This window comes from Cannabis sativa, chromosome 7 (genome assembly GCF_029168945.1).
Source record: "Cannabis sativa cultivar Pink pepper isolate KNU-18-1 chromosome 7, ASM2916894v1, whole genome shotgun sequence".
Classification (NCBI taxonomy): domain Eukaryota; kingdom Viridiplantae; phylum Streptophyta; class Magnoliopsida; order Rosales; family Cannabaceae; genus Cannabis; species Cannabis sativa.
The window spans coordinates 20,786,709-20,799,500 of NC_083607.1; the positions used below are offsets into that span (position 1 = coordinate 20,786,709).

General features: G+C 35.3%; 1 non-coding gene across 1 annotated transcript; it reads left to right on the forward strand.

Annotated features, from left to right (window-relative positions):
* Positions 1-6,333: 6,333 nt before the first annotated feature.
* On the forward strand, positions 6,334-6,440 carry LOC115698428 (small nucleolar RNA R71). The gene has a single exon (XR_004008175.2). It is a non-coding gene; the product is annotated as a small nucleolar RNA R71 (small nucleolar RNA).
* Positions 6,441-12,792: the final 6,352 nt, after the last annotated feature.

The window sequence follows — 12,792 nt, forward strand, 5'->3', positions numbered from 1 at the left end:
CCAAAAATTAACATTCATTCAACTTTTCATCACATCTAATTGAACAAAGACAAGATTACTTCATCATTGCAAAGTCAAAACACTAGTCCATACAAGGGTTTATAACCACCCAAATCTCAAAAAGTTTAGTTCATAACTGAAATTAAAAACTCAAAACCAGAAAATGTATTGTTCATGAAGTTAAAGAGAAGCTTAAGGAGAAGAAAATGATACAAAACGAAGTGGAGAGCAAGAGAAATGAGTGGTGAGCTCAAATCCTTTCTTTGATAGTTGTCTTCTTCTCCTTCTTCTCAATCTTCTTCTTCTTTGTACTCTCTTTCTCTGTACTTTTTCTATCCTTTTTGCTGCTGTAATTTTCGTACTCTTCATTCAAAGTGCAGCCAGCCACTCTTCTAATGACCTCCTCTTTTTCTTTTTGCCCCCCAATTAGGGTACCAAAGTTTACCCTAATTGGAAATCCCAATCATCACCCACTTGTCCTTCATTTTCCACATGTTTGTTGAGTCAATAGCCAAATTCCGCCACCTCAGCTCGTTTTTCTTTTCGTTAAAGCCAGCTGGACTATCTACCAAAATAAACTTACTGGGCTGACAAATTGCTACGCGATGATTGCTATAGCAATGCCAGTCAGCAATAATCATTTTTCTGCTCATTTTTCTCCTTGTCCCAAACATTTCCAAATACCTATTCTTGTATTTTTTTTCTGCTTAAAACACATAAAAACAACAACATAAGTCCATCTAACACTTACTAACACACACACTTCCATTTATTACAAAGACACAACAAACTAAACACAATTACATAGTATAGACATTAATTGCTCTACATTTCACATTAAATTCAAGCTTAAAGATATGAGAATAACTCTAAATCTTAGAGTTATCAACACCCCAAACTTAAAATCTTGCTCATCCTCGAGCAATGACAATACAAACTAAACAAAATAAAACACAACAACAAATTTTTACACAAAGACTCAACATACAAGACAAATGAGAGATTTCATAGAAATTCAAGTTGGCCTAGCGAACATTGATGCTCTCAGAAAAAATGGAATTAAATAGAATAGGAAATTGCTTGCCGTAACTTTATATGCTGCCCCTTTAAAGTTTTTGTCATTGGATAACATTAATGTTTCCCAAAAGTCACCTAATCAACAATTTATACAAGCATATCCCACCTAAATTTTGAACTTCTCTCCAACTACCTTAAACTTTTTTTTTTTTTTTTCATTCATTTCAGCTCCATAAGTTGGATTAGTGCACTCCTCTCCACTAATGTAGTCTAAACTTATCCCCTTGATCAATAGGACTTTATTAGGCTTGTAATGTTAGGCTTGGGTTAGGGTATGGTAAAGGATGTATTTTAGCTAGCTCAACACCTAACCACTTCACTTGTCAAAAACCGAGCCTCTTCCATGATTTTTTTCTTTTGACTCACTTCCCTAATTCATTATACTCACAAGTACTTGATATTAAAATTGACTTCTCTTGCTATGTTTATTCTTTTTTTTTTTTTTTTTTAAAAAAAAAAAAAAAATTCAAATGGGTGGAACACCCCAAACTTAGTTGCAAGAATATATATATATATGTATTTTTTTTTCTTATCTTCTTTTTTTCTTTGCTGATTTTTATTTTTTTTTTTTATATGTTAGAAAGGAATTTAGTACTATATTATACTTATACATAGCAAGAGAAATTTAATTAAAAATGCATACTAATATACCTTGTGAGCTAATTCCCCCACCCCAAACTTACAACCCAACATTGTCCCCAATGTGGCTAAAAGTATAATCTTGAATTAGCTCGCCACAAATGACACTCACCGCACTCACCCCAAACTCACGTGAAACTTGGCTCTTGACAAGTGAGCAATTAAGTTAGGACATATGTGGTAAATGCAATTTAGGATGGATGTGATATGTGTGATTGGGTTGCACAACAAAACGAGGCTAACGGCTCAAACTTGGGTGACTAGGGAAAAGTTGATTGATAGGGAGGGTTAGAAAGGCTCAAACGTCCAAGGAAGGCCTAAATCATTTCTAAGGGACAAATCTAACTAGGATTTCGCTTCAAGGAGATGCACTAACCAATTCTAGATGCTAAAATTACATGTGAAATAATCGTATGAGAAAGGCAAAGCATGGTGGAATAAATACAAGTATAAACTAGTGAGGAGAGACTAAGGGAAACATCCATAATATCCAACAATGTAGCATGACAAGGCAACAAATAAAATTAGGCAGCAACAATAATGGAATGAGCGGAAAGTATCATCATCGAGTAGAACACTAGGCCACAGAAAAACTCAAAAATCTCTCAATGTCAAACTAACAACCACATAAACAACATAAAATAAAAGTTCCAAACACAAAAGACAACACACATTTAGCACAATACAAACTAAAAATGGCACACAACAGAAAAATAGAAATTAGTTTAGGTATTAGAAAACTCCCTCTACTCGGAGTCCTCGTGGGGCTCCTCCGGATTCGAAGCTGATGGCCTAGCCCACGGGTCTAGAACGTGCTAAGGGAAGTCCGGGAACTTCAGATCAAATCGTGGCGTCACCTCTTGAATGTTAGGCATTTTTCTTTTTTTTTTTTTTTTTTTTTTTTTTTGAACTACCCCAACACAACAAATTCCCTCTCTTCTTTGTCTTCTTTACAACTGTCCAGCACCACACCCCTAATTCCAACAATACACTACTCTAGCATTACTTCAATCTTGCTAAAAAAAATCCCCCAATCTGACCCAATCGCACCAATTCACTTTCACAGCATTCACAATAAAATTCTTGCTCTCTTCACCAAATCAGATTTAAGACATTACACACATTCCACGAATCAATTCGCCATGGTAAATTTTCCCTGTATAAGTTATTCACAATCCCATATATCCAAGACTCAACACTTTCCCCACTTCACCAACTCAAAATTCCAAGCATTTACACTAATAACTACCATCACAAACAGCCACGACAAAGAACCACACCATTATTCTAATATCACACTAAAAATTTAGAAGTCCCACCACTAATTTCAAATTATTAATGTACCCAATTTAAATCTTTCCCACACATTATCCACTACTCAGCAGCCATAATGTGATTCAATTAAGAAAAAAGAGAATTTTTTTTACCCAATCACTCTTGACAATGCTTTTTGTGGCAGCTTTGACTTCCTCTGCATTTCACTAGCAAAAATGAACTACAATGGTGGTCGTAATGGCAGCTGCTTGTGTTTGAAATGAAGTGAAGGTGAACAGTGAGATGGGCTGAGTGAAGAGCGAAGGGGACATGGTTGATTGAAGTTGGTTCGCATGGGTGATGGAGATGGTGATTTTCGAAGGTGGTGAGTTCGAACTTGGTGGGTGAATGGTGAGGTGCGAGTTGGGTGAAGAAGGCTTCGGGTTGACCTGGCGAAGGGTGCGATTGGATTGAGTGAGGGTCGACTGGGCAGTGGTTCGTGTAGGGGTGATTTCTGGGTTCATATTGTCTTTGTGAGTGGCAGTCGGCTGGGAAGAGGGAAGTGAAGATGATGATGATGATGATAGTAGTGTAGGGTTGAAAGCTAATGGGCTAATCATTGAGGAAATGGGCTGAAGTCAACAACATAATGGGGCCCAGTTGACTACAAATTGAAGCCCCATAAACATATTAACTCAATTTGTATGTATTGTCCTTGTTTATATGAGGTTGACATTTTTGGGTACATGATAATCAACTTAAGTACAACAACCCAAATGATTGGACTGAACACAAACTTTGTACCCAATGATTGCTTCATTCAACAAACTTCCAATCATGTGCTCTGTTCCAATTTTTTTTAGACCAATACTCCTTTTCTAAACCCTGATATCAGAACACTGTTGCTGCCAAATAGAATTGCTGAACCATTGCTATAGCAACTGGGCACAACTTTTCCACTCCAAACTTAATTTCTTTGCCCAATTTGAAATTTCTTCACTTCCACAACCTTCTTCACTTGATTTCCTGCACATTGAAAGAAAATAATTTCTCAATTTCACCATGACAATTATTTACTAATTATATAATATATATTTTTTTTTCTTTTTTTTTTTTTTAACTTTTCTTCTTGCTTTTTTTTTTTTTTTTTTTTTTCAAGGGGTGCCTTCATTGATTTTTTTTTTCTTTTCATTCTTTTTTCCAAATTTTTCATTTTTTTTTTCAATTCAATCTTTTTTTTTTCTTTTTCTTTTGGCACCCCCAAATTACAAGTCTCAAACATCCTTCAAAGAGATAGAGGTCTTTTCTCGGTTGACCTCTCCACCCCCAAACTTCACTCCTTGGCCTTTCACTAAGAATTTTCTTCTTGAAAGTGCATCACGAAGTTCCACCACCCCATCGGGGTATACTCTCACCACCAAGAAAGATCCATCACACCTTGAATCTAGTCGTCCATGAGTAGCCTTCGTTAAAGAGTTGGAAAAAATCACTTGTTGCCCAACTTCAAACTTTTGAGACCGAAATTTTCTACTAAGCTTCTTTTTCTTTCTCTTCTTTTTGGGTGGTTTTTTAGAGTCAAATGATGCTTTGTCTTTGCTTTCTTGTGCCTCGTGATCCTTAGCAATTTCTTTAAGGAGAATCTTCTTTCTCACCTTCTTACTAACTTTGAATTTGGACTCCTCAACCATGTTAGGATCCATATCTCCAATTGCTAAGCATTCTCCTATTGCATCTGGGGCACGTATGGGATGGAAAACCTTGAATGTGGCTTGCTCATCTTGAGCTCTCATGGTGAGCTCTCCTTTTTCAACATCTATCAAAGTCCTTCCCGTGGCAAGAAATGGCCTCCCTAAAATGATTGGAACTTCCCTATCTTCCTCATAGTCAAGAATAATGAAGTCCGCCGGAAAGATGAACTTATCTACTTGTACCAAAACATCTTCAATTTTTCCATCCGGATGAGCCATGGAACGATCCGCTAGTTGCAAAGTGACGGTGGTTGGCCTTGCTTCTCCAATTCCCAACTTCTTGAAAATAGACATGGGCATGAGATTAATACTAGCTCCCAAATCACAAAGAGCTCTTCCAACATCCCGTCCCCCAATAGAAATTGGAATTGTAAAGCTGCCCGGATCTTTCAATTTAGGTGGAATTTTATTCTTCAACATAGCGCTACAGCTCTCGGTCAAAGCGACCGTTTCAAACTCGCCAAGCCTCCTTTTCTTTGTCAAAATATCTTTTAAGAACTTGACATAATTTGGCATTTGCTCTAGCGCTTCTACCAAGGGAATATTGATATGGAGTTGTTTCAACACATCCAAAAACTTCCTAAATTGTCCATCTTGCTGCTGTTTCCGAAATCTTTGAGGAAATGGAAGGGGTGGTTTAGTATTAGAACATACTGGTGCGGATTGCTGACTGTCAGGTTGCTGACCCGATGCTGTATCAACTGGTCTGGTATCAGAATTTCCTGGGCAGTTTTTTTTACTCAATTTTTCGTCGTTTTGGATTGAAGTGGGCTCCCCACTACCCTTTATTTCCTCCTCGGAATTTTTCAGATGCTTGCCACTCCTCAAGTGAATGGATTTGCATTGTTCCTTCCCATCCCTCCTTGGATTTTCCGTGTCGCTAGGCAAAGAACCTTGCGGCCTAGCTTTTAATTCATTGGCCAAATGTCCAAGTTGCAACTCTAAGTTTCGAAGAGAGGCAGCTTGACTTTGTATCACCGCATCATTTTTGGCCATATAATCCCGCATTAGACTCTCCAAAGAACTTGGTTGGGAATTTTGAGCATGTTGTGAATGTCGGGGTTGTTGTGAAAAACCCGGTGGATATGCTTGTCTCCCTTGGGCTGGTGCGGTGCTTGAGCTTGCTCCTTGACCCCCCCAAGACAAGTTAGGATGATTCTTCCAAGATTGATTGTAAGAGTTTGAGAATGCCCCATTGTTTCTGTTAAAATTCTGATTTCCCATGTAACAAACGGACTCCGGATTAGATGGACACTTCTCAAACACATGCCCTTCTCCACAAAACACACATGAGACTTCATCACTTTGAATGGCAGCAGCTGGTTGAATATTTTTAGCGTTCCCAATACTCAAATTCTTCAAAACATTCGTCATGGAAGCCATTTGAGCTGTCAAAGCTGTTATTGCATCCACCTCAAGGACTCCCGCCACTTTTCTACTTGTTGGAGCTCTAGTGTTGGACCATTGGTAGTTGTTACTTGCAATGGTCTCCAAAATCTCAAATGCTTCATTGTAAGACTTCGACAAAATAGCACCATTGGCCGATGCATCTAACACCATTCGAGAAGCTGCATTCAAGCCATTATAAAAAGTCTCCATCTGAATACAATGTGGAATGCCATGATGTGGACACTTTCGCAAAAGTTCCTTAAACCTCTCCCACGCATCACTTGTGGACTCATCTTCAAGTTGCTGAAAAGACATGATCTCACTTCTGAATTTTGCATTTCTAGTAGGAGGAAAGTATTTCCTCAGAAACTTCTCAGCAAGGTCATTCCAATTGGTCACAGAATCAGGAGGCAAAGTGTTGAGCCATGATCTAGCTCGGTCTCGTAGTGAGAATGGGAATAGCTTCAACCTTAACACCTCTTCACTCACTCCTTGGATCTTGAAAGAATCACTCACCTCCAAAAATGAACGGAGATGGAGGTGAGGATCTTCAGTTGGCATCCCGCTGAATTGCCCCACGGTTTGGAGCATTTGAAACATCACTGGCTTGAGCTCAAACTGCGATGCTTGTATTTCAGGCCTCACAATGCCTGGATTGAGCTCATTAAACATGGGGGCTGCATACTCCCTTATAGCCCTTGCTCGATCATCTGCCAATATGATGGGATTAACAATTTGTTGAGCAACCCCATCGTCATCAAAATTTTCAGCCATGATGTCTCGGCCCTTAGCCTTTTGAACCCTTCTTCTTCTTCGGAATGTGCGTTCAATCTCGGGGTCAATAGGAGCAAGTTCAAAGTCCTCTTGTTGCTTCATACACTATAGATACCTGAGATTTCAAAGACAAACCAGCAAGATTAAAAGCACAAAAATTCTTAGAATGTCAATTAGTTGATAAAACAAAATTTAGAACTTAAAGTCCCCGGCAACGGCGCCAAAAACTTGTTGTGAAAATTATATTGCTTTATAATTGCGCAAGTGTACACAATCACAAACAAGTAATACAATGATAAGTAATCAAAGTTCGTCTCCACAGGGACTTTTTACTAAATAATGTTAAATCAACTAAAAGTAATTCCAAGAATTTCAAATAAAAATAAAATAAAGTCACACATTAATTCACGAGAAAAATTTATAGCCTTGAATCTAAACTTGAGAACTAATTTTTTAAACTAAATAAACTAAGAATAAGAAACTAAAAGTGATTAAAATGGTGGTAATTTCAGATTAGGAAAATAGACTTGGGTGATTAATTTCCACTTGTATGTCCCAGTTGATACAGCAATGACCCAGCAATGACTCAGCAATCCTGGCAAAGTTAACAAATTTCAACAAAAACCAGCAAGCTTTTTCCAAAACTTGCAAATAACCATTCATAATCTCACAATGCATTCCTACATCAGTTTAGATCACAAATAGCCCAATAAAGCATCAAATCCTTAGTTATACATGGTAGCAAAATATTCCTATTTCACTACTAATTAATACCTAAAAGAAAAGGTAAAAATCATGCATCAATTAGAGGAGTTCAACTAGGTCTTACTTTTCCAAGTAGGATCTAGCTTGCTAAATGTTAAAAATGGCAAAAAATTAACATTCATTCAACTTTTCATCACATCTAATTGAACAAAGACAAGATTACTTCATCATTGCAAAGTCAAAACACTAGTCCATACAAGGGTTTATAACCACCCAAATCTCAAAAAGTTTAGTTCATAACTGAAATTAAAAACTCAAAACCAGAAAATGTATTGTTCATGAAGTTAAAGAGAAGCTTAAGGAGAAGAAAATGATACAAAACGAAGTGGAGAGCAAGAGAAATGAGTGGTGAGCTCAAATCCTTTCTTTGATAGTTGTCTTCTTCTCCTTCTTCTCAATCTTCTTCTTCTTTGTACTCTCTTTCTCTGTACTTTTTCTATCCTTTTTGCTGCTGTAATTTTCGTACTCTTCATTCAAAGTGCAGCCAGCCACTCTTCTAATGACCTCCTCTTTTTCTTTTTGCCCCCCAATTAGGGTACCAAAGTTTACCCTAATTGGAAATCCCAATCATCACCCACTTGTCCTTCATTTTCCACATGTTTGTTGAGTCAATAGCCAAATTCCGCCACCTCAGCTCGTTTTTCTTTTCGTTAAAGCCAGCTGGACTATCTACCAAAATAAACTTACTGGGCTGACAAATTGCTACGCGATGATTGCTATAGCAATGCCAGTCAGCAATAATCATTTTTCTGCTCATTTTTCTCCTTGTCCCAAACATTTCCAAATACCTATTCTTGTATTTTTTTTCTGCTTAAAACACATAAAAACAACAACATAAGTCCATCTAACACTTACTAACACACACACTTCCATTTATTACAAAGACACAACAAACTAAACACAATTACATAGTATAGACATTAATTGCTCTACATTTCACATTAAATTCAAGCTTAAAGATATGAGAATAACTCTAAATCTTAGAGTTATCAGACCAACTACAATCAATGATTTTTTTCATTTAATTGATTAATTTAAAATATATATATTATTAGAAATTGAATTAACTTGTCAAAAGAAAATCTAGAAATTGAAGTATTTCTTTTCTATTTTTATTATTTTCGAAAATAGTATATTTCTTTTATATACTTTAAATTTTCGAACTCAATAAATATATTCTCAAAGGAAATTTTTAAGTTGCTAATTATTTATTTAATTCAACTTAAATTAATTTCCTTAATATTTATATTTAAGATTATTACTAAGATGGAAATAATTAATTTTATTTCAATCACCATCTAAGTATAATTTTATAAATATTATATTAAATTCTTATTTTTGAATTTTAATTCTTAATTTAGAATTTAATGAGATTTATTTATTAGAATAATAAAGAAAATACATTTTAAACAATGAGCTTTATTATTATTAAGATATTCGATCTCCATTGTGGGTTTTACACCGCGTTTGTTTTAGTGAGTAATCCTTCCTAATGGAGGAACGTTCATTAGCAATTTCGCACCGTTTAATCTCGCATGATAAGTGGTCTGTAAGTTCTTTATATGGTATAGATCACCCTAATGGTGGCGACCATATTTGACTTGCAAATTGCGAAACAATGGTAGAAGCTCATAAGATAGAATAGCCTTGACTCTCGCCTAAACGGGACAACGCTGGATTCTGATCTTGATCGAATAAAAGGTTGCTAGAATGTTTAACATTTTAGACGAGCTGACAACTCTATTCAATGGATGGTAGCTTTGACTCTCGCCTAAACGGGACACTGATATCAGTTTGTTGAAAACCTTGGAAATTATTTAGGATTGAATTTTTAAGTATTTTCTCATATCATTCCTACTTGCTATGTGCTTATAATTTCTGAATTGATTTTGTGTGTTAAACCATTATTTAATTTCTATTTGTTGATTTCTATTATTTTGTAGTATCCTGTATTATCAAAATGAATCCCATGTTATCACTGTTGACTGAAAATAAGCTGAATGGATCTAACTTTAATAAATGGAATGAGAACATTAATATTGCTCTCATAGGAGAAAGTGCCTTGTTTGTTTTAACTGAGCCGTCACCTGAAGTGCCTGGGGATAATGCATCCAAAGCTGTGAAAGAAAAGTATGAGCGTTGGCAAAAGGCAAATGACAAAGCTCTATACTTTATGCTTTCTAGCATGGTTGACACCCTCAAAACTCGATTTTCTAAAACCGAGAAGGCTGCTGAAGTTATGACGAAGTTGAATGAGCTATTCGGTAAGGCATCACTTCAGTCACGCTTTGACGCGACTAAGAAGTACATTAACGCACGGATGGAACCTCATCAAAACGTGCGTGACCATGTTCTCCTCATGTCCAGTTATTTCCAAGAAGCCCAGGATCATGGTGCTGAAATGGACAGTGCTACTCAAGTTAGTCTTATCTTGAATAGCCTGACTCCAGCATTTCTACCATATACATCAAATTATGTCATGAATAAGAAGGAAATTGACTTTCATGAATTAGTCAATGACCTTCAAACTTATGAAAATTTGATTGGAGGACCTAAGAAGAAAGGGAGTAAACCTCATAATCCTGGTAATGGTAATGGGACGATGAAACCTGAAGCAAATGTTGCCTCTGCTTCAAAACCCAAATCGAAGAGGAAGTGGAACAACACCAAGAAGCGAACAAAAGCCATGAAAAAGGCTGCTCCTTCTGGTGATGCTACACTTAAAGGAAAGTGTTTCTACTGCAATGAGAAAGGTCATTGGAAACCCCAGTGTCCTAAACTTCTTGCAAAGAAACAAGGTATTTCCATTTATAAACTTTAAGAGTTTAGTGAATTGTTATCCAATTGGATTTATGATTCTGGACTAAACTTTGTTTATTTGTTTTCTTCTTCTTATAGGCCAAGCTACTTGAACTCAATTGAGTTGGATCAAAAAGCTGGACCAAAGGGTGAAATCGTCCAGATGAAGATGAAGCTCTTCAATTTTTTGAATTAATTGTTTTAGTTTAAAGACAATTTGGATTTCAAATTTTAGTCAGGGATTTTTATCCCTGTTTCTCTCATATTGTTGCAATACATTTTTTATTATTAATAAAGTTTTATTTTCGAAATTCACTATTGCAATTTATGAGATTGAGCTTCATTTAATTGTATCTTCATCAATTATTACCACATTATATTTGTATGTTTCTATGTGTAAGTATTTTTATTATTGATGCAAATTCTATAATATTTTCAACTCTTCATAGAGTTATATATTATATTATATAAACACTAGATATTATTTCTATGTTTATCAATAATTGTTAATTCTCAAACAATTATTAAGAATTTGTTTAATAAAAGGATCTTATGATCTGATAGGGGTGGAGAAAAGTTAAGAAAACTATGCAGTTCAACGATCTTTTATATCTAATGAACTCTGGATAGTATTCAACTCCACATAAACTCTATCACACTAAGAGAATCATGATCTTTACTACCTTTAGGGGTGGATCATAATCTCTATATACTTAGGGGTGGAGGTTATCCATAGTACCCTATATGTATATTCTTAGGGGTGGAGTCCATTCCACAATTCCCTATGAAACACATATCTTATTTAAACATGGAAGTAATATAATGAGTTAGCTGTTGTCAATATAAATTCTTGATCTTGATTGTATGTTCCATTTCGTTTTACTGTTGTAAGTAAAAGTTTGATACCTTTGAAAGTTCTTTCACACTACCTTAATTGAGTGGGAGAATTTTAAAATTCTATACCCATCTTCATTAGGTTGATACTTGTGATAGGTACTTAAGAACATTACTGAAAAGCAAATCTAACCATTCACATGGATAGGAATAGCTTATCAGAATTATGAGAATAAGATAAAGAACTCTAGTTCAGTCCATTCAAATGACTTGAACCAAGAATTCTTAATCCTCATAAAATTTGATGGTATCTTAATTTTGATTACTTTATCTCTGGCATGTATTTTTCACTTCAAATACTAGTCTGCTATGTTGATGACTTAGTCTTAACTTAAAGTTTCAGACTAACAAAAAAGTCACAACTAGGTAACTCTCTAAACAATCAGAGGTTAAAAGTATTATTTAACCAGACATCTGCTATTGAGTGGGAGCTATCTGAGATGTAATCAAATAGGGAACATTAGAAGATATTCAAGAAAGATTTATGAAAGTGATCTATATGTCAGATATTAAGAAACTGTGTATCAGTTGTCTTTGTATCTCACCATCTAATTTCGATTTATATGAGATGGTGCTTACTTTGGGGGTGGAGGAATTATTGTATAATAATTCAAGCTCTACCAGAGAAGAACTATAACTTGGTCTATTCGAAAATACCAGAAAGTTATATCACTGAAGAAAAGTCTACACTGTATTATCTCAATTAAATATTTTAAAATATGAGAGATATGTCTTCTGTTAATTCAGATGTACTTTTAAAACAGTAAAGATTTCAGTATCCCTTGATAAGTAAAGCATATAGTAAAGGATGTTTCATAAGTGTATTTATGAACTAGTTTCCAGAAGTTTGGGTGGATACAAATATACTACACTTGATCTGAAGATCAAGACATCAGATTGACCTATTTGCACAGTTTGTTTTATATTAGTGCAAGTGGGAGTTTGTTGGGTTTTATGCCCTAAATAAAACTCTTTACAATCTGATTAGTTATCAATATAAGAAATTTGAAGTGATTGATGTTTGCATGAATTTTACATGCTAATGGTTTAATATGTTTAATATGTTTATTACATTCATACACACAAAATCAGTTAAATCCAGATCATATGTTTATTCACAATTACAGTATCGTCAACACAGTGGAATGTGATTGTGATCATATGAATCAAAAGTTTTGGTCCTTGTTTCATCAGTGTTATTGGATTTACACTAATGTGATAATCAGCGATGATGTGTACTTACACTTGAAGTAAGTGTTATGTTCTTTCCAGGACATTAGTAAAGTATACTAGTTTCGAATGTATGGAGTGTACATTGGACTGGACCGATATTGCAACTAAGTTAAGATATTACAAACTTACAGTTATACATATCTTTCCAAGTCAATATCAGTAGTTGATCTTAAGATTAAAAGAATCTAAATCCTGATATGCTTAGGCTCAACTTAGGAGT